Source organism: Dermacentor variabilis, chromosome 10 (genome assembly GCF_050947875.1).
Source record: "Dermacentor variabilis isolate Ectoservices chromosome 10, ASM5094787v1, whole genome shotgun sequence".
NCBI classification, from domain to species: Eukaryota; Metazoa; Arthropoda; class Arachnida; order Ixodida; family Ixodidae; genus Dermacentor; species Dermacentor variabilis.
In genome coordinates, this window is record NC_134577.1 from 35571840 (window position 1) to 35590199 (window position 18360).

General features: G+C 43.1%; 1 long non-coding RNA gene across 1 annotated transcript; it reads left to right on the top strand.

The window, feature by feature from the left end:
- Positions 1-14160: 14160 nt before the first annotated feature.
- LOC142559486 (uncharacterized) lies at positions 14161-17725 on the top strand. Its single transcript, XR_012823128.1, has 3 exons — positions 14161-14474; positions 15656-15751; positions 16995-17725. It is a non-coding gene; the product is annotated as an uncharacterized LOC142559486 (long non-coding RNA).
- Positions 17726-18360: the final 635 nt, after the last annotated feature.

Consider the following 18360-nt stretch of genomic DNA (forward strand, 5'->3'; position numbering starts at 1 on the left):
GTAAAGAACCGCAGGCGGCGAGAATTAATCCGGAGTCCCACGCAACTGGGTGCCTCACAATCGTATCGTTGTTTCGGCACGTAAAAGCCTAGGATTTAATTTGTTTTGTGTGCCGTTGCGTACGTGCTGACCTTCAGTCGATATCCTTGAGTACAACTTTCTTAACTGGTTATGTGCCACTGGGTATTCGTCACATTTCAATGAACCTCTTTCAGCCCATCTTGGGTCGTTGGGCTGTTCTACAGCGGCCAGGTGCCTTGCTGCCTGCCCTGTAGACCTGGCATGGCCTGGCCTTCTAGTACGATGGCATCTGGCAGCCCACCCTGCTGACCTGGTGCCCAGCTGCTTGAGCAGCCTGGTGTCTTGATGCCCACCCAGTAGATCTAGTGACCAGCTGATCTAGCGAGCTGGATTCGCGATGCCCGGCCTTCTGACTAGCTAAGGAATCACAGGTGCCAAACCTTTTTCCATCACAACTCCTTTATCAAAAAGACATGTTGGACGAGTTGTTAACATACGCAAATTCAGGGTCTGTGTTACCTTGGCTCTTTTTGTGCTGATTGATTTCTGCCATTAATTTGTATTTAAAGATTGCCTTCGCTACAATAACGGGAGATGTAGCCTGACTCGTTATCGCGGGTTACTTTTGCGTTGGATGTCATTTTACCATTGATCGCGCGTGTAGTTGCGCGAATGAGTGCTCACTTGCTTTCGCGAATAGCTTTAGTCTTCAACGCGTGAACGATGCTTAGACCACTTTTTTGAAGACACCACTAATTGGATCGATCAATGCTCGGTGCTCGACAATGTAGGACATCCTCGTGGCTCTTGGTTCAAAGAACGCGGGGACGTACAGTCGGGCCAAGTTCCGCTTCCTAAAATAGATCAGGTGAGCGCAATCCTTGCGACTGTTTTGCATTAATTATGCTCAATCAACTTTTGGTGTGGGAGCCGCCCGAAGTGCCATCCGCTGCTTTTTGCTGTAAACGCTTTCTCTTTCGCGCTCGTGAAGTTGGCGTATCTGTGTTTAGACAAATACACTACATCTGTTTCTTCTACGTAGCAAGTCCCTGAATTTGATGTCGCGTAGTTGAAAAATGACCTGTTCGTTCGTTATTCTGAAATCCAATTGAAACTTGCTGATAGAGAAAGGAAATGATAGATGAAAGGTAGGGAGGCTAGTCAGGACTGAGTCTGTTTGGCTAAACTATACTAGGGGAAGAGGAAAGTGGAGGGAAATAATTAAAGAAGAAGGGAGAGTCCACTGTGGATATCGCCCACGTTGTAACAGTTTTCTGCTCTGTATCCAATGACGGTCACTCAGGCCAGATCACAGACGGTCGCTCAATCCTGTAGCTGTCAAATATCGCAGCAGTGCCTCCGTCGCTTTTAGTTGCTGCGATGTGCGAGGCCATAGTCCCAAGATCTTCCTTCAGGGTGAACGGTTTTCTATCTAAGTGATTTAGAGCTGCGCAGAGGTCATGTCTTTCATTTTCAAAAGATGGGCAGAACCACAGTAGATGTTCTATAGTCTCGTCAACACCGTAGGCGCTATCAGCCATTTCTGCGCTATAAGCCATTTCAGTCAAACACGTATATACATTGGTGAATGCGACGTCCAAGCGAAAGCGTCGCACCGTTGTTTCCTAATTTTGCGGAAGCCCAAGTAACAGCCGCAATTGCACAGATGGGTCGAGGAAATACAATCAATGCTGGATGAATTCAGGTCGGTTCCACATCTCCAATTTCATGCGGTGCGCTAGTTTGCCTAACTTTACGGTTGCGTCAGTGCTCGCTAAAGGTGTAGGAGCAAGATTTGCTTCTTCGTGTGCTTCCCTAGCAGCTTCGCCGGTGAGGTCGCTGCCGGAGATACCGCAACAATCCGGCAGCCACTGAAACACGACGTCATGTCCTTTCGCGATCACATGACGGTGCGTCTCTCGTGTCTCCGACACGAGCCATTCACAGGACTTGCGACGAAGAGTTGACAAAAGACAGTGTAGGGCCGCCTTCGAGTCGCAGAATAACACCCACCGATTAGCCGGTTGGTTTTTAATATAATCAACGGGACATCGGAGAGCAGCAAGCTCCGAACCGATCGATAGGGTATTCAAGGAATAGTGCAGGCAGGTTTGCATTTGCTGACGTTTCACGTTATTCTTGATTTTCTCTCGTGGCAGCATCATTGGAATATGATGCTGACCGAACGTAGATGTTCTAATTTATTTGATGTGAAGCTTTTAATAAATGCTATAAAACTAGCGGCGATGCGCACAATTCCTTTATTTTATGATATGCAACGCTAAATCCGTGCAATGTCTATGCACAACCTTCTCCTTGTGCAATTTTAAGAATTTTGCACTACACCGTTCAGAGTCATTGCGAGATGCAAACATCAGATCAGGCGGATTCACATTGTGGGACGTCTGTGTAGCGATGTGACGAGGACGAAGGCGCTGTGTGATGCTTGTCGAGGGAAGAAGGTTGACGACAGGCGTGTGCACAGAGTAGAACACATTTGTAATCACATGTATTCGGGACATATCAGGGAAAATTGCAATTTCCAGAAAGCGTGGTTCAGCAGCTTTGCATAGAATGTCGTAGAAGGCCATGTACTTTCTGCTGTGGCGGCTACGTGATTAAGTCCCCGAGTGTCCCAAAGGCGATCGTATCATATAGGAACGTAGGATCTCTTTGGTGTTGGTGAAGGAATCTGGTTAAAATGAGAAATAATCGCGTTTGCCTTGCCCACGTTGCATTAGTAGTAAGACCAGTATAGTACCTCTGCCTGTTTTCTTCTCGTTTTTTTTTGGTACTGTTTGTACTTTTCTGGAACTCCGAGAATTTAATAATAATAATAATAATAATAATAATAATAATAATAATAATAATAATAATAATAATAATAATAGCGACATTCTAAGGACAAGATTACGACACAAAGACGTTGATATGACGACGTGATGATGACTATGTCACTGCTGGCATGCCTGCTTCACCCCTGTGGCAAAAATACGGTTGGAACTCTGAGCATGTACAGCACGTGCGTCGTCGTTGATGATTATGGTTTAGCAGCAGCGTGCCCTCTAGTATGTTTACGGTCGCAAACTTCTCGGCGAATACTTTTTTTGCTTCTTCCATCTGTTTTCGTGGTTGTTCGGTGGCCGGACTCGGCAAGGAATCCTTCCTTTGTTCGTTCCTTCATTACTTAGTTATTGGTTAAATTGTGGATTCGTTGGTTAGTTCTCTCGTTCAGGCGTGCGTTAGTTCATTCGTTCGGCTATTGTCTTACGTAGGCAATCATATACTTTCTTTTTGCTACGGCACTTAAGTAGTCGTCATATCACTGTCGTTTTGTAATCTCGTGGTTGTCGGGCTCAGCATGTCGCTGTTGTCATTATTTACATGTTACTGTATCCACGACGCCATTGTTGTTGTTTCCTATATAACCGTCCTCGTTATTATGCCGTCTTTACCATACCTCTGTAGTGGTTACGTAGCCGTTAGGTTGGCGCCATATTCAGGCTTCGTCGAAGTTTTGCCGCGGTCATCTTCGTGACGTCATCGCAGTGTTTGTGTTGTCGATGGCAGCATGACGGCCTCGTCATTTTTGTCGTGGTTCAACGTTGTGTAGTTTTCATCGCACCATTGCCTTATAATTGTCCTTCTCTTTTACTCACACGCAAACATGAGCACAAACACACTTTTATTTACCTAATAAAAAGGATGATGTATCTGGTAACAGGGTGTGGGGCTATACTCCATCTCAGTAGTTCCTTGCTGCACTGGAAAATGTGCCGGCCACCTTAGCCAATAGGAAGGCTGAATTCCCATCAACATCACGTCCTTGCACAGTGTACAGTCCAATGAGCAAGGTGGAGGCAGACGCCTTCTCCTCAGCCATGGAAAAATTTTCCAAACTTGAGGAGGGGCAGGCTTATTTACTTGCCGAATTGATACAAAGCAAGGAGAGGTGTGCAGCCGCCAAGAATTAAATTATGCTCCTAAATGCCAGAATTGCGGCTTTGGAAACATGCAACATATCCCAACAGCAGAGATCTGACGCTTTCACAACAACTAACTTGTGCAGTGTTAGTGACCAGTTGTCTAACATTTTATCTAGATGTGATAGCGCTGAAAATCGGATGCGACGTTTTAACCTTCTATTTTTGGGAATTGAAGACACCCCTAACAAAGGTTTGGTTGCATCCGAACAAAGAATAATAAAGTTCTGCTTAGAGAAGCTTCAAATTACTGTGACAAATAATCAATTTGAACGCGTTCATACACTAGGCAGGTACAGGGACAATAAACGCAGGCCAATAATAGCAAAGTTAACCCTTTTTAAAGTCAAAGGATACATTCTGATGTCAGCTCACAAACTCAAAGAATCGCCGTTCGCTATCAGTGAAAATTTCTCACCAGCTACACGGCAGGCGAGAAAACAGCTCATTGCATTCGCGAAGACACAGAAAAAAACAATTCAAACTGGCAGTTGACAGGCTGTGCATAGACAAGACATACTTATTTGATATCGCTACTAACTCTGTTATTCCTTTCAGGAGATAGCTCAAGGGCAGCACGTGTCCAAAAAGCCATAATCAGTGTGTCCTATCATGCCTTTCCTGCGGTATCATAATGGTTCACTGACATTCAAAGCCGTGTGCGAAAACGCGGCCCGCTTCCTTCCTTCCTTGAAGACAGAAAATCTGATACACTAGCATTAACTGAAACTTCGTTGTACCTAGATATCTCTGATAAAGAAATATTTCAATGTGTTCACGACTACAACATTCACAGATATAACCGAAAAGACAAAAGAGGCGGCGGCGTCCTTCTACGAATAAGAACAATACTTTCGTCTTATGTAATTAACTCGTGCTCTAACCTATAAATTATATGGGCTGCATGCATGTTCTCATCCTCGCGAATACTTGTAGGTGCATGTTACCGACCTCCAAATTCCACTAATCCATTTATTAATGACTTGCGCAGCAACGTAGAATCAGTGACGAAGCTTCAACTGCCTGAGGCCATCTGCGACACTTCAATTTTTCTCTGATCGACTGGGTTATGTTCATCCTGTAATACTTTGACAGAGTCTATCAATTTACCCTTAGATTTTAACCTGTTCCAGGTTGTTACACAGCCTACACGGGATAATAATTTCTTAGATTTAATCATCAGAACAGCTCCTGAGACAGTTGATCAAATTGTGTCTATTAATGGTTTCATAGATCATTCCTTACTGCAAGTAACTATCAACGCACCCTCATCATTTACAAGTTTAGCTATTAAAAAATACGCGATTATAATAAAGCCAATTACAACGTTATGAATTCGGAATAATATATATTATTTTAACACATGATGTTACCTTCGTTTCATAGACGGTCGATGGAGGAGAATTGGATACTCTTCAGGAATATGTCTGCCTTGGTTAACCAGTACGTCCTTCTCATTAAGATAACCAATGATAAATCTCACCCATGGTTCACCAGGTCCCTACGCGATCTTCAGCTAAAGATAAATACTTCACTCATGATCTACCACCTTTTCTAAAATCTAATCGCAGAAGGTTCTGGCACATTATAAGCCCAAATCAGAACCACACTAACATTTCTTTACACAACAGTAATAACACCCCCCTTCCAGATATTAACTGTGCTTCTACCTTCAATGCTTACTTTTCTCTTATATTCACCACAGAAGAACAGCCTGATCTGCCGGATGTATTGGAGCTAAACTACCAATACATGTCACCAATTGAAAGAACAGTTAAAGGTGTCACATGCCTGATAAATAACCTCAAGCTAACCGCATCATATGGCGTTGACGACATTAATTCTAAAATTCTGAAAAACACCGCCATAGCATCTAGTAAAATTCTGTCTCGCATCTTCGTGCAATCTTTAGAGACTGGTGTGCTGCCCTCAGACTGGAAGATCACAAAGGTCATACCCATATTTAAGTCACGTAATAAACACGCACCAGTAAACTACCGTTCAATATCACGAATGATAGAGTGTATAAGCGCGACTGAACGAGGACGTAGAAAGAAACAGATACACAGAGTCAGCGCTTGTTTTTTGTTTTTTGTTGTTGCTTTTTCCTGTCACACGCTTATACACTCTATCATGGATTCTAACCAACTAGCCCGCCAACGTGTTTTAACCAATATCACTAACATCTATATGCTGCAAGATGCTAGAACATGTAATTGCATCAAATGTCTACAGTCACCTGGAAGCCAACAAATTTTTCTTTTTTTCACCAACACAGATTTTGGAGAAACTTCTCTTGTGAGACGCAAATATTAGAATTAACAACTGATTTGCATACTAACATGGAAGAGCTAGAATCTACAAACTAACTGTGCTTTTCTAGACTTTTCAAAAGCGTTTGATTTCGTAGCACCTTGCTGTTTGATTTTGAAATTATCTTCTCTTAAATTAGATGCTCGTACACTAACATGGATCCGCAATTTCCTTTCTTATCTTCAACAACTCACAGCATTTAATAATCTTTCCTCTCCTCTTTCGCACTTCAGGTGTACCACAAGGCAGCGTTCTTGGGCCATTACTATTTCTAATTTACATTAATGACTTACCGAATAACATTTCCTCAAACGTGCGCATTTTCACAGATGACTGCATTCTTTATCATTCCATCAATTGTGCTGATGATCATACAATCCTCCAAAAAGATCTAGAACTTATTGCTCTTTGGTGTAACACTTGGCTGTTGAAGCTTAACGTTTTTAAATTTAATATTATCGCTTTTAGCCGCAAGCACACTGACTATGCGTTTCTCATCACTATTTTGCATGATAATCAATAGAAATATCTTGGTTAATGAGATGGACGTACTGTTTAACTAAAGCAGATATCTTATTCCTGAAGAGTATCCAATTCTCCTCCACCGACCAAGTGTGAAATGAAGGCAACAGCATGTGGAAATAAGATATATTCATCTTATTTTTTTCTTACCTTTCCCGTTATTAATGTGCTACTGTCCCTTCACTACTGTTTTGGTATGGCCAAATATTTCGCGCTCGCTCTGTAATTCTATTGATTATATTTTACTGTGAACGTTTCTTGTTCAGCGAACTCTCGCGTTCGACTCTTTCGTGGTCAAGGTACATTCCATACATATGCGCCAATCCTTCCAGATAATTAGGGTACATAAGACGCACGTTACATAATTCTACTAAAGACATTCGTAAACTAGCTTATCTAACAGCTAGTTCGACCTCAGCTTGAATACGCCGCATCCGTCTGATCTCCCCATCAGAAATACTTGAGCAAAAAACCGGAATCTATTCAGAAAAGGGCAGCGCGTTTTATTTCAGGTTGTTACGACTATAACAAAAGCATAACACAAATTAAACTCGACCTCTCACTACAGTCCTTGCATGATCGTCGTGATATGGCCCTGCTATCATTATTTCATAAATACGTCCACAAAACCGCGCCATCAGTTCTGCCCCTTGAAACTCCTCATTACAGGTCACAACGGTTGTACAATAATTTCAATTTCATGCGCATCTACGGAAAGACTAATTCATTTACCTGCTCCGCTCTTCCAAGCGCCATTCGCCTTTGGAACGATCTTCCTAACGCCATTGCTTATGAGAGTGACCAAGAAAATTTCTGGCATCTTCTAACAACGTATTTTTCAAAATGTACATAACCTAACGTGTTATTTTTTCTTACCTTTCCTGTTAACAATGTGCTACTGTCCCTTAAATACCGTTTTGTTATGGCCAAATGTGTCCTGCTCGCTCTGCAATTCTGTTGATTATATATAACTTTGTAAAAGTTTCTTATTCAGCGAACTCTCGCGTTCAAAAGTATTCGGATTAACCATTGTGCAACTTTAGCACCACGTTACTGTATGTTAGCGCATTTCTTACACAATTTTTTGTATTTTTATTCACATATGCATTCTAATTATTGTATATTATAATCTTTGAGTGTACTCTACCCCCTTACACAATGCCTCTAGGGGCCTGTAAGGTATCTTTAAATAAATAAATAAACATGTATTCATGTACGCCGTGTCGTATGCTCAGCATCTACTTGCCATCCTTACGATACATCCTCCACTGTTGGTGGAGTGACGCAGCAAATATTTTTTGTCCTCCAACCATCACTCTTAGTGAAGTCCTGCATGACGTCCCCCGTATAAGCTGTATGTTCTCGGTTCACCCCAGACCACCGCACATAAGCGTACTTCCGAGCCAGAACATGCGTGACAAAGCGCTGCCGACCCTCGGTTCATGGCTGTATGCGGCCAATGAGCAAACCCAACGTTTATATGCAGCCCTTCAAATTTGGCGCCCAAAAAGCGCACCGAAGCATTAAGATGGTGTTACGAACCAAAAGCTGCAAGAAGCGGTGAATGAGATGCTGCGAGGGAGAAAGAAAAGCGAAAGGTAAAGGGAAAGAACAAATAGACTAATAAAGAAGTCGCCGCCTCTGTGCGTAGCTTTGATGGCGGAGGAGGAGGAAAGACTGCGCCGGCCGGGAAAGAGCAAAGAAATTTGGAGGACGTTTAAGCTTCGCCTTTATAAGTGGAACGCAATAGCATTCAAGGATCCCTGACTGCTTCTGACACTTTCCGGCAACTGCAGCATATGTAACCGTAATGTTTACAAGGAAACGCTGGCGGCAAACGCTATGCCCGATAGAGGGATTTCTGGTAGATACGCGACCTCTTGCTTGGGCCGCGATGGATGGATCGATGGATCGATGGATGGAAGCTATGAGCGTCCCCTTTGGAACGCGGTGGTGGGTTGCGCCACCAAGCTCTTGCTATCATATTGCCTAATGTCCTACCTATGCTAAAAAAGAAAAAAAGAAAAGGAAATAAAAGCCCGAAGAATTCTCATCCCCAAACTTTCTGAACCCCTATTGGGAACTTTGTATTTGTACCCCTCTGTTCTTGTCATTTGCCTGCTTCAGCAATATTCCAACCGTCTCTTGCTAATCCCTATTGCGGACATGTTTACTTTCCCCCTGCTCTCGCTTAACCCAAGGGTTTCTAGGAGGCCAAGAATGCTTGAATTGACCGCTGGGCTGATATCTTCACATTCCAACGAAACATGCTCCATCGTTTCTCTAGCTTTACCGCAGCAAGCGCATGCTTCTGCTTCTTTCTTATATCTCACTTTATAAGTGCGTGTTCTAAAGCATCCTCATCTCGCCTAGAAAAGTAAAGAGCTTCCCTTTGAGTTATCATAAATTGTTTCTTTCCTGATTTCGTTTTTGTTTTTTCCTGTGAAGTAGTTACTCATAGAGGTTTCTTTTCCATTGCCGTCACTCATGAGATCACCTCAGCCCCTGTGACTTTCCGCTTGACGTTCTTTGTTGCAATGTTACTCACCATACAGGTCGCATACTTGCTGGTAAGCTTCCTAGTTCTTTTGCTCCACTGTGAATCAATGTTTTTATTTTACAAATACCTGAAAACTCTCCCAGTTTACTTTCTTCCATATTCCCCAGTCGCTCTTCATAATGAATTTTACTGTGTGCTTCTCTGACTTCAAAGCTTGTCCAGCCAATATCACCCTGCACACCTTCATTTGTAGTCTTCCCGTGAGCGCCCAATGCGAGGCGTCCCACTTACCTTTGGTTGCCATTGAGTCCTGATTATAGCAAACAAACGCAATTCCAAATTTAAGGCCTAGACCCATTAAACCTTTCTCTATACCACGGAGCAACCCGTAACTGTTGCATCCCCGTAGCGCTTTGTGTTTCATTATGACCGCATTTCTCTTCCGCTTTACTGTTAGTGTCTTTTCTTGTGTTTCCGTATATCTGTTGCCTTAGTTTATCCGTATACCAAAATATTTATATTCTTTCACGCTAGGTATTTCCTGGCCCTGTATTACACTTTCTGTTCACTGTTTTCATTGAATGCCATAACACCTAATTTTTAACGCTAAATTTCACACTTTAATTGTCGCCTTCCTGTCACAGATGTTGCATATCAATTTGCATGTTAGCTAGCAACACAATGTCAACTGCATAAGATAAACCTGGAAGCTGCTGCTCTACTACTGTAGCTGCCTGTTTGTATGAGAAATTAAACTCGATATTACCTTCCTCTAGCGCCCTTTTTATGCTCACCGTGTACATCATAAACAGCAGTGGGGATAAAGGGCACCTCTGCCTCAGTCCATTGTTGATATGAACTTTCCCCTCGCTCCTTTCCCCATTCAACGCAAACGGAATTTTCTAGGTAAATCTATCTCAAAGCTGTATACAATCGTCGCCTAAACCTTCCTTTTCCAGAATATCCCACAAAATGTTGCGGTCTACTTTGTCATACGCTCCTGTAATGTCTAAAATGGCTACATATAGCGGTCTTCTTTCTACTCTGGATATTTCAATACACTAAGTAAGGACAAATACGTTATCGTCCAGGATATCATCCTACCGATTCTGAAGCCATTCTAAAGTTCTTCCTACATGCCATTATTCTCTGCCCTTGCCTGCAGCTTTAATTTAATTGCCTGCATTGCTAACCTGTATATTACCGATGTAATGGTCAACGGTCTATATGAGTGAATTATCTTTCTCACGCTTACCTTTATAATTATTCATTCTACTTTGCCGCCAACTGTCTGGTATTCGTCTATTTTTCAAACTTTTTTCTACTGCTTTCAACAGAGCTGCCTAACTTTTTCGATCTAGTTCGTTAATAAGCCTACCGGGAATCTTCTAGCCATATGGCTGTGCGCTTCGAAATTTCCTCTTCGGCTTTCTTCCAGGTGAAATTTGTCAGCATGAGCTCCTTTTCCATTTCATTCTCTTTCATGCTGTTTTCTTCCCAAGTACAACCTAGTCAGTGCGTTGGAAAGATTCGACTGTAATTTAACGTCGCGTCCCCTTCCAGTTTGTTTCCATCTTCGTCTACGATATGTTGTATTGTATTGTTGTAGACTTCCTGTCTAATAAGTTTATGTGGTTCCAAAATATTCTAGGTGCGGCTGTCTTCTTCTCAAGTATTTGTAACAACCAACGTTCACTTCAACCTTTTATCTTTAATAATAGGAAACATTGATTGCGCTTTCTAGACAATCACATGTAAGAAGACAAGACAGGCGCAATTTTTTTTTCTTTTTTTTTCTTTTTTGCTTGAACCAGCATTTCAACCATAGATTCTTTGCTCCCGCTATTTTTTCCATTTTTTGCTGCTTTCTCCCGTAGCAACTACGCTTTTTTTTGCCTGCCTGTGTTCTCGGGATGCTTTATGTCGTTCGGCGATCGCTTCTCGTATCTCCCTATTCCACCAGCTTTCCTGTTTTTGTTTTCCCTTTGCAACGAACACGTTGCAAAGGAAAGGTATTTCTGTCGTTATTACACTTCGAAGTTCACTATATTGCCACTCTTTGCTTGGCCATTTGCCAAGTTCTTTCTCTACTCTTGTGACTACATTTCTTATTTGTTCAACGTTCAAATTTGGACTGACAATTACGTGCTTGCTCTCTTTCCCAACTGCATATCCCACTTTCAAAATTATGCGTTTATGGTCTCTCCCTATGCTGCTATACCCTTCCTCGTCAATGACGATTTCTCGCAACTTATCATGAATTCCTTCTGTCATCAGAGTGTAATCAATGGTCGATTGCTGATTTCCCACTTCCAACATGGTCTGCCCGTCACACTTAGGCCATTTGTTCACGATAATTAGATTATGTTGCTCGCAGAGATCTAGCATTGACTTCCCATTGTTGTCGGTATAGCCATCTAGATCCTGTATATGGGCATCCAGGTCACCTAATGGGATCATTTTGACACCACTCCTGAAACTCTTAACATGGGCACTTAAACATTCCACTAACTCTTGAGTTTCTCTCTGCAATTATTTCTGGTCCGCAAATACGTTACACCCAGGCAAGTTTTCTTTCCCCTCATTGTACATGATAACTAAAGGTGCTCTTGACACTTTGAATTTGCTCTTTCCCATTTGGCTCCCTGATGGATGAGCATTCCGACTCCCCCTCCCTTTCTTTCGATTTAGTTCTGTTGCACCCTTCCCAAGCATAATTCTCAATCACTGGCGGCTCTTCCGAGTCTCTAAGGTGCGTTTCTGTAACCGCCTACACCCCTATTTGTTCTCTGTTTAACTGCTCCTCAATCTCTACCCACTTTTCCTCTCTTCTACCGCCCTGCATGCCGAGCTCTCTTTATTGTTTTCCTCCTTTTTGTGTTATTGACGGCAATGCTATTCCGATGTTCCCCTGGGGGATCTTCTTTATTACTACCTACAATGGAACCACGCCACCAGCAAGCCGGCATCCCACTTGTCCAATCCTGGGATTGAAGCGGCTCCCATCTCGTTGGAAACCACCACACCTACTTACTTCCCTGTTTGTTACTACAACCTCGAAACCATTCTCTCGGCTCATTGTCGATATGGCCTCATTACCAACCTCTGTGGCTTTTTGTACGTTACTGTCACGTACTGGCACCTCAGCAACCGTGCAGGCTACGATCTGCACCTGAGGGGACAGCTCGCGCAAGTCGTATACCCTCTTCGCGAATCGTTGGGCTAGCACTGTCCCTTTTCTGTTTAGAACTTCATTTAGCCCACCTGCTACACGATATCGTTGCATCCGTGGGCATTTTTCGCGAGCTTTGCTTTTGATCGCTCGATAACAGCGCCCAATGTCCCTCCTGGAAATGTCCCTACCACCATTCTTTTGTCACCTTTCATTCTCTTCACAATTGCCTCTGAGCCCGCAGCCAGGTTTGAATCGCCGGCGATAATCACCCTTTCACTCTCTTCTCCTGCCGAGGCATTTCCCTGCTTTCCTTTGTCATCCTTTTCAGTGGGATTTGGACTTGACAAGGGGCATGGACCCCTGCGTTCCTTGCTTTTCCTTAGTGGCCGCATCAAGGTAGATTCCCTTCACCCCTACGTTGCGCACATTCCACATGCTTTGTTAACACTCCTCCTCCTGTCACATCGGGAGACAGCGTTCCATTGTCACGACCATTCTCATTCCCGATGGCCGCCCTGTTCAGCTTTTCCTCAGTTGCTTGAGGTCTTTTTTTCGCCGCCTTCAGTGCATCACGCTTCATATTTTTCATATTTAGCTCATTTTTGAGCTCTTCGACCTTTTTTGACAAGCTCCTCCTGGAAAGCCTCGATTTTCTTCAGCCCAGCATCGACATCACAATGTCTGCCGATTAACTCGATTTGCTCTCCATTTTCATTCGTCCCCTCGTCTACCTTGATGGACCTCCCACACACTGCACGCTTTACCGTCTTTCTTGCCATGTGTTGCACTTGGCTTCTTCTAATACAAACACAGAAGCTTTGAGAGCACGTGCCTTCTTGTAAAGGGAGATATGCACAGAATCTAAATCTAACATGCTTTGTCAAAAATATTTTAGAAGCAATAATGTTCACGCGTGCTCAAACACGCGGCCACGCTCTCACTGTCTTACCAAACGAATATTCCCGATACCAATACACGCAGTCTACAACCACTAACAGCTAACAGTCTTGCGACTTCCAAACTACTATTTAAAGGCTATAAAGACTAAACGTCCCACACGGCTACACATGCTGAAACGCGTGGCGCGAAAGGACTTTCTCACTATCTTGCGAAACCAAATATGCATGAAACCCACCCACGCACATGTAACAGAAAAAAAACAAGACTAGCCAATTACTATTTATAGGCTAATAAATCAGCAAATCAAAACCAGAAGCAAGCTTAAAGCATGCAGAAAATACTTATGTTTTTGTCGCCGCCGTGGAGACCTGCTAAAACACGTCCGTCCACCACCAGCGGAGGCGAGCGCCATCTGGAGGTATTGCGAGGAACCGGGCGCGCCACTTCGTGGCCTCCAAGATTTGTGCGCGCCGGCGTGTGCGAATGGTCGACGCCGTGGCCGAAAGCTGAAAAGGGCGTGTGTTTCAGTCTTCGCGTAACAGAATTATGTTTTCTTGTATATTCAAACTACAACCTGACGCTTATCACGTCTATTGGTTGCGCGCAAGTCGTACTTTACGATTTTTCTACGTATCTTAGCTTGAGAATTTCGATTAGTTCAGTAACTTCCTTGCGTCACGTGGAGGGCCTGGGTATGTGTGGTTCGAAATTCTTCTCTGCCACACGGCGACCTTGACGTTATCGTTTTAAATCATCGCGTAAGCCGTCGGGCAAGACGATTCTTGTCGGCTGATATTATCGCCATGTCTTTGTACCGGTGACGTTATGCGATTATGTTCCCGCTGTGAAGTCATCTGGCCGCGTCGATGAACGCTCTCGATGACTTCAGTGATGTTCAACTTCCCCGATGTTAACCGTAATTGCAAGAAACCAGTGCGGCTTCGACAAGACGGCCACGCAAGGGCGTTCAGCAGGTTCAGTGGCGGCGGGCTGCCATGTGCTCTGTGCTGTCGGGCCCCAGCAGTGCGTGCTGTACCAGCTGCGAACCAGCGTCGAGTCGGTAGGTTGATTTTTACTTCCCATACGCTAAGCTTACTAAATGCTTAATTTCTGCCAGTGCATAATTATGAGCCAACAGATAACGAATTTCTGTGATATAAACACCTGAACGTGTAGTACTAATGCGGCAACGTGCGTTGACGTTTTGGCGTGTGAAGTAGCTATAAGTGCAGGCGTAGTTCCGTTTTGGTTTCCTACAGTTGCATTATTGCTGGTGTTTTTTTGTCTTTCATAGCCAGGTGTCCTTGCGCGGATGTTCATAAGAGCTCGTGTTTTGTAGCGCCGTTAGAAATCGCGCGTAGCGTTCTAACCATAAAATCTAATGTTCTTTATGCACCTCGTGAACATTGTGAAATAAATTCATGGTTATATTGCGCTTAGTTTTACAACGACGATATTAAGTGAAGGACAGGACGTGAATGTACGTAGCGCAATGCGTTCACGTCCTTCACTTAACATCGTCAGTGTAAAACTGAGCGCAATATAACCATGAACGTTCACCAACTAGCCCCCTTCATTGATTTACTAATAGAAATAGATTCATTGCAGTGCGTAGTTTAAGTTTGTCGAGCGACGGTTTTGTATTGTACAATATTCTGGTGTTACGAACTTTCCTCTGCTCAGTGTGTGGATTTGGCTAGGTTTCCGGCTTTCCTGTTAAACGCATCTTGTTCACTCGAATTCAAAGCCCAATTTAGCTCGATGCTTGCTTGACGCGAAAATAACCTTGTAAATCCGACGATGCAGCAACACCGAAATATCCGTTCGCGCTAGATGCAGCATTTGCCACAGTATAGGAGAGGAGCAGTACACACGTTACTTGTAGAATTGGCGGAATTCTATGGCACTGGCAAAATTTCAAAGACGCCTTGTCTCACTTCGAGCTAGCAGTTTAAAGTTTTATTGCCGACTGAGAAATCTGTGGATTTCAGTATTTGCGTCGTTTTATAATGTCAGAAAACAGCGCCGCATTTCTAAAAGACCATGAAAGAAAAAAAGATTAACAAGTTGGACAGTTTGCTTTTTTTCTAGTGATTGCTATGTAGTGCTGATTTCCGGCTATGGAGCACGAACTACCTCCAATATAGGCCTTAATAAGACCTTTCTTATGTGCTTTTATTTCTTGAATTATCAAATTTCTGCTATTTCTTTTTGTTCTCACCTGATTTATTTTCTTTACAGGATTAAAGTGGGAGAGGTCAACACAAATAACAATGCCACCGAAGAAAGTATAACCCCCGGCTCTCCAATGCTACTATAGAGCGGACCAAAGCACCGGTAAGCGAAAATTGGGACCAGAATGGCTCTTCATTGCAGTGCGCAAAGATCATATGCTTAAGATGAAGCACACGCAAAAAAAAGCCGATATTTTGTTAGCAGAAAAGTGGGGTGGGGCACAGAAAGAGACAAGCGTTTACAATATTGCTCGCATGCGGGTGACATTGAAGCACTTGCACGCGCGGTATTATCACTACAGGTAGACACATACTCAAACGCCCTCTTACGAAATTCTGCTGATTTCACAAGAGTAGGAAGTCACCGATTTAGTTTAGGCGAGTGTAAAGGTATACAAGTGCAGCTGAATGCCAGTAAGTGTAAGAGATATAAATTAGTACCCCTGAGGGCCAGCTGTCAATGTGGGTGAATTAGTTTGCTTGCTTTATTTGCTTGCTCAGAGCACTACGTGTATTCACCTATTCTCATGGCTTGAACACCTTGTTTACACTACGTATGCGCTCACTGTATAAAGGTTTTAGGTTGGGATGGACTTTGGTGCTAAGAGCGCCAGTAAACTTCAAGTAAAGTGCTGTAACTCCAAAGCTCGGTCACATTCGCATGTTGTTCACAACTTCTTCTGAGTTACGTACATGTGAAGTGTCTGGAATAGAATGCTCTGCTTTATGCAGTAAATCATTGACACCTAGTTTTATAATGTTAGGATGGATAGCTGGGCGTGTTGGTTGATCAGTTTTATAATGCTGACGCATGCTCTTGGGGGAAGGAGGAAGAAAGATAGTAAGACAGGCAGGTTAGCCAGTGTAAATACAAACGGCCTACTCTATGCTGGCGAAAGGGTGCAAAGGGAATGAAAGTAAACAGGGAAGACGATATTTAAAATAAAAGGAATAAATGTGTGCACGTCAATGCGATTCAGCACACTCTAGCAGAAGCCCGCATGTCAAGTAGCAGGGCAACGCAAGGGTGTTTAGCACAGCCTGGACAATGATTCTCTCCCCCAGCAAGCTGCAATTAAGTGCAGTCAAGTTTGGCTTTCTAGCCCCACCACAATGAGTGCAGTCGCATAAAAGACCTCGTATCATTACCTCGCGGCCTCAGAAGTTTACGGTTAACACTCAGACCTGTTTCGTGCAAAATCCCTACTCCTTACACGGAATAAGGAATTGTATACCAAGCTCTGACGGTAAATAGTAAAAGACAAGCTAATCCAACAAAACATAGTCCTAAGTGAACGAGTTTCGGAAATTGTCTAACACTGAGTGGAATTTCTTTTTCCTTCCAGGTGCGACGATGGCCTAGAGGTTCAAGAGTCATCAGGACAAATAACTCTGAAGATATGCGAAGGATATCTCCTGTGCTGGTGATGACGAAGCAATTATGTCAAAATGAAATCCATATTTGAAAAGGCTCTTTTCTTCTTTCTTATTGGCAGTGCGTACACATAAACTTCCCTCGCATCCCTCTGCGTTCACCCAAATGCTACTCCGCAGGACAAGATTTTTTATGTTGCTTGGCTCGCAGTTCAAATACGTACATTTTCTTGCAGCACTTTCATTCTTTCTTTTTTGACGCTAGTCATGGATAGCTATCTTTTCATTAGCTGCGAGCACTTTGCTGCCTAAGCTCTTCATTAGATAACCTATATATAGAATATGGGACGTTAAAGTAAGCTTGTGACGCATGCGTGTTCTGTTTCTGATATTATACTTATCTATTATTTGACATAATTTGGTTTATAAAGGAAACATTTTTATTGAACGATAAAGCGACGAACTGAGAGGCCCAACTTTTGTTGATCACAACCATATAAAGTTCATGCAAGTTCATGAGTTATGCTTGTTTTACATTTTAAAAGCTGTTAGCGCGAACACTGCCTATCTGCGTTTGTATTTTCTGCTGCAGCTTGTCTTTTACTATTTACTGTCAGAGCTTGGTAAATAACTCCTCATTCTGTGTAAAGCACCTACAGTGAAACTATGCTGCACACTTTTTTTGTTTTGTAAATAAATCGTTCTCATTTGAAAAATATGTTCTTTGTCTAAGTCTGCATGAACATGCCTGCATGAATGTACAGCATCCTGTCAGAATGCATACAAAGATGAAGTGGACTTTACGCTAAAGCATACTTCTGGTGGTAAGGGGAAAATATGCTTTTAATAACTGTGCATATGGGGGCAGTTGATATAACAAATATAACTAATATCACTATATAACAAATATCACTTCCAAACCACCGGTCATCTGCCCTACGCATTGCATGGCCCACCCAGCTCCAGCTTTTCCTCCTAATGTCAACTAGAATAACGGCTAGCCATAACAATACACTTCGCTGTCTTCCTGTCTCTGAACGAGAGGTCGAACATTTTCATCTCAAGGTTCTTTGTTGGCCCTAAAGTTTCTGCTCAATATGTTAACACCCACAGAAAACCATTATTGTACACGTTTCAAATATACCGGTAAGCTGCCGGTCATGATTTCGTAATGCGTGTCGTATGCCTTCCAGCCGATTTTATTTTCCGGTAAATTTTCTTCCCATGATCACGACTGCCTTTGACAGATTGCCCTTGACGTACGTTTTCGTTAACCGATTCTTGAGCTGACTCCCAATCGCGAATTCGGATTCTATTGCTCTGCAACTTAACATTACC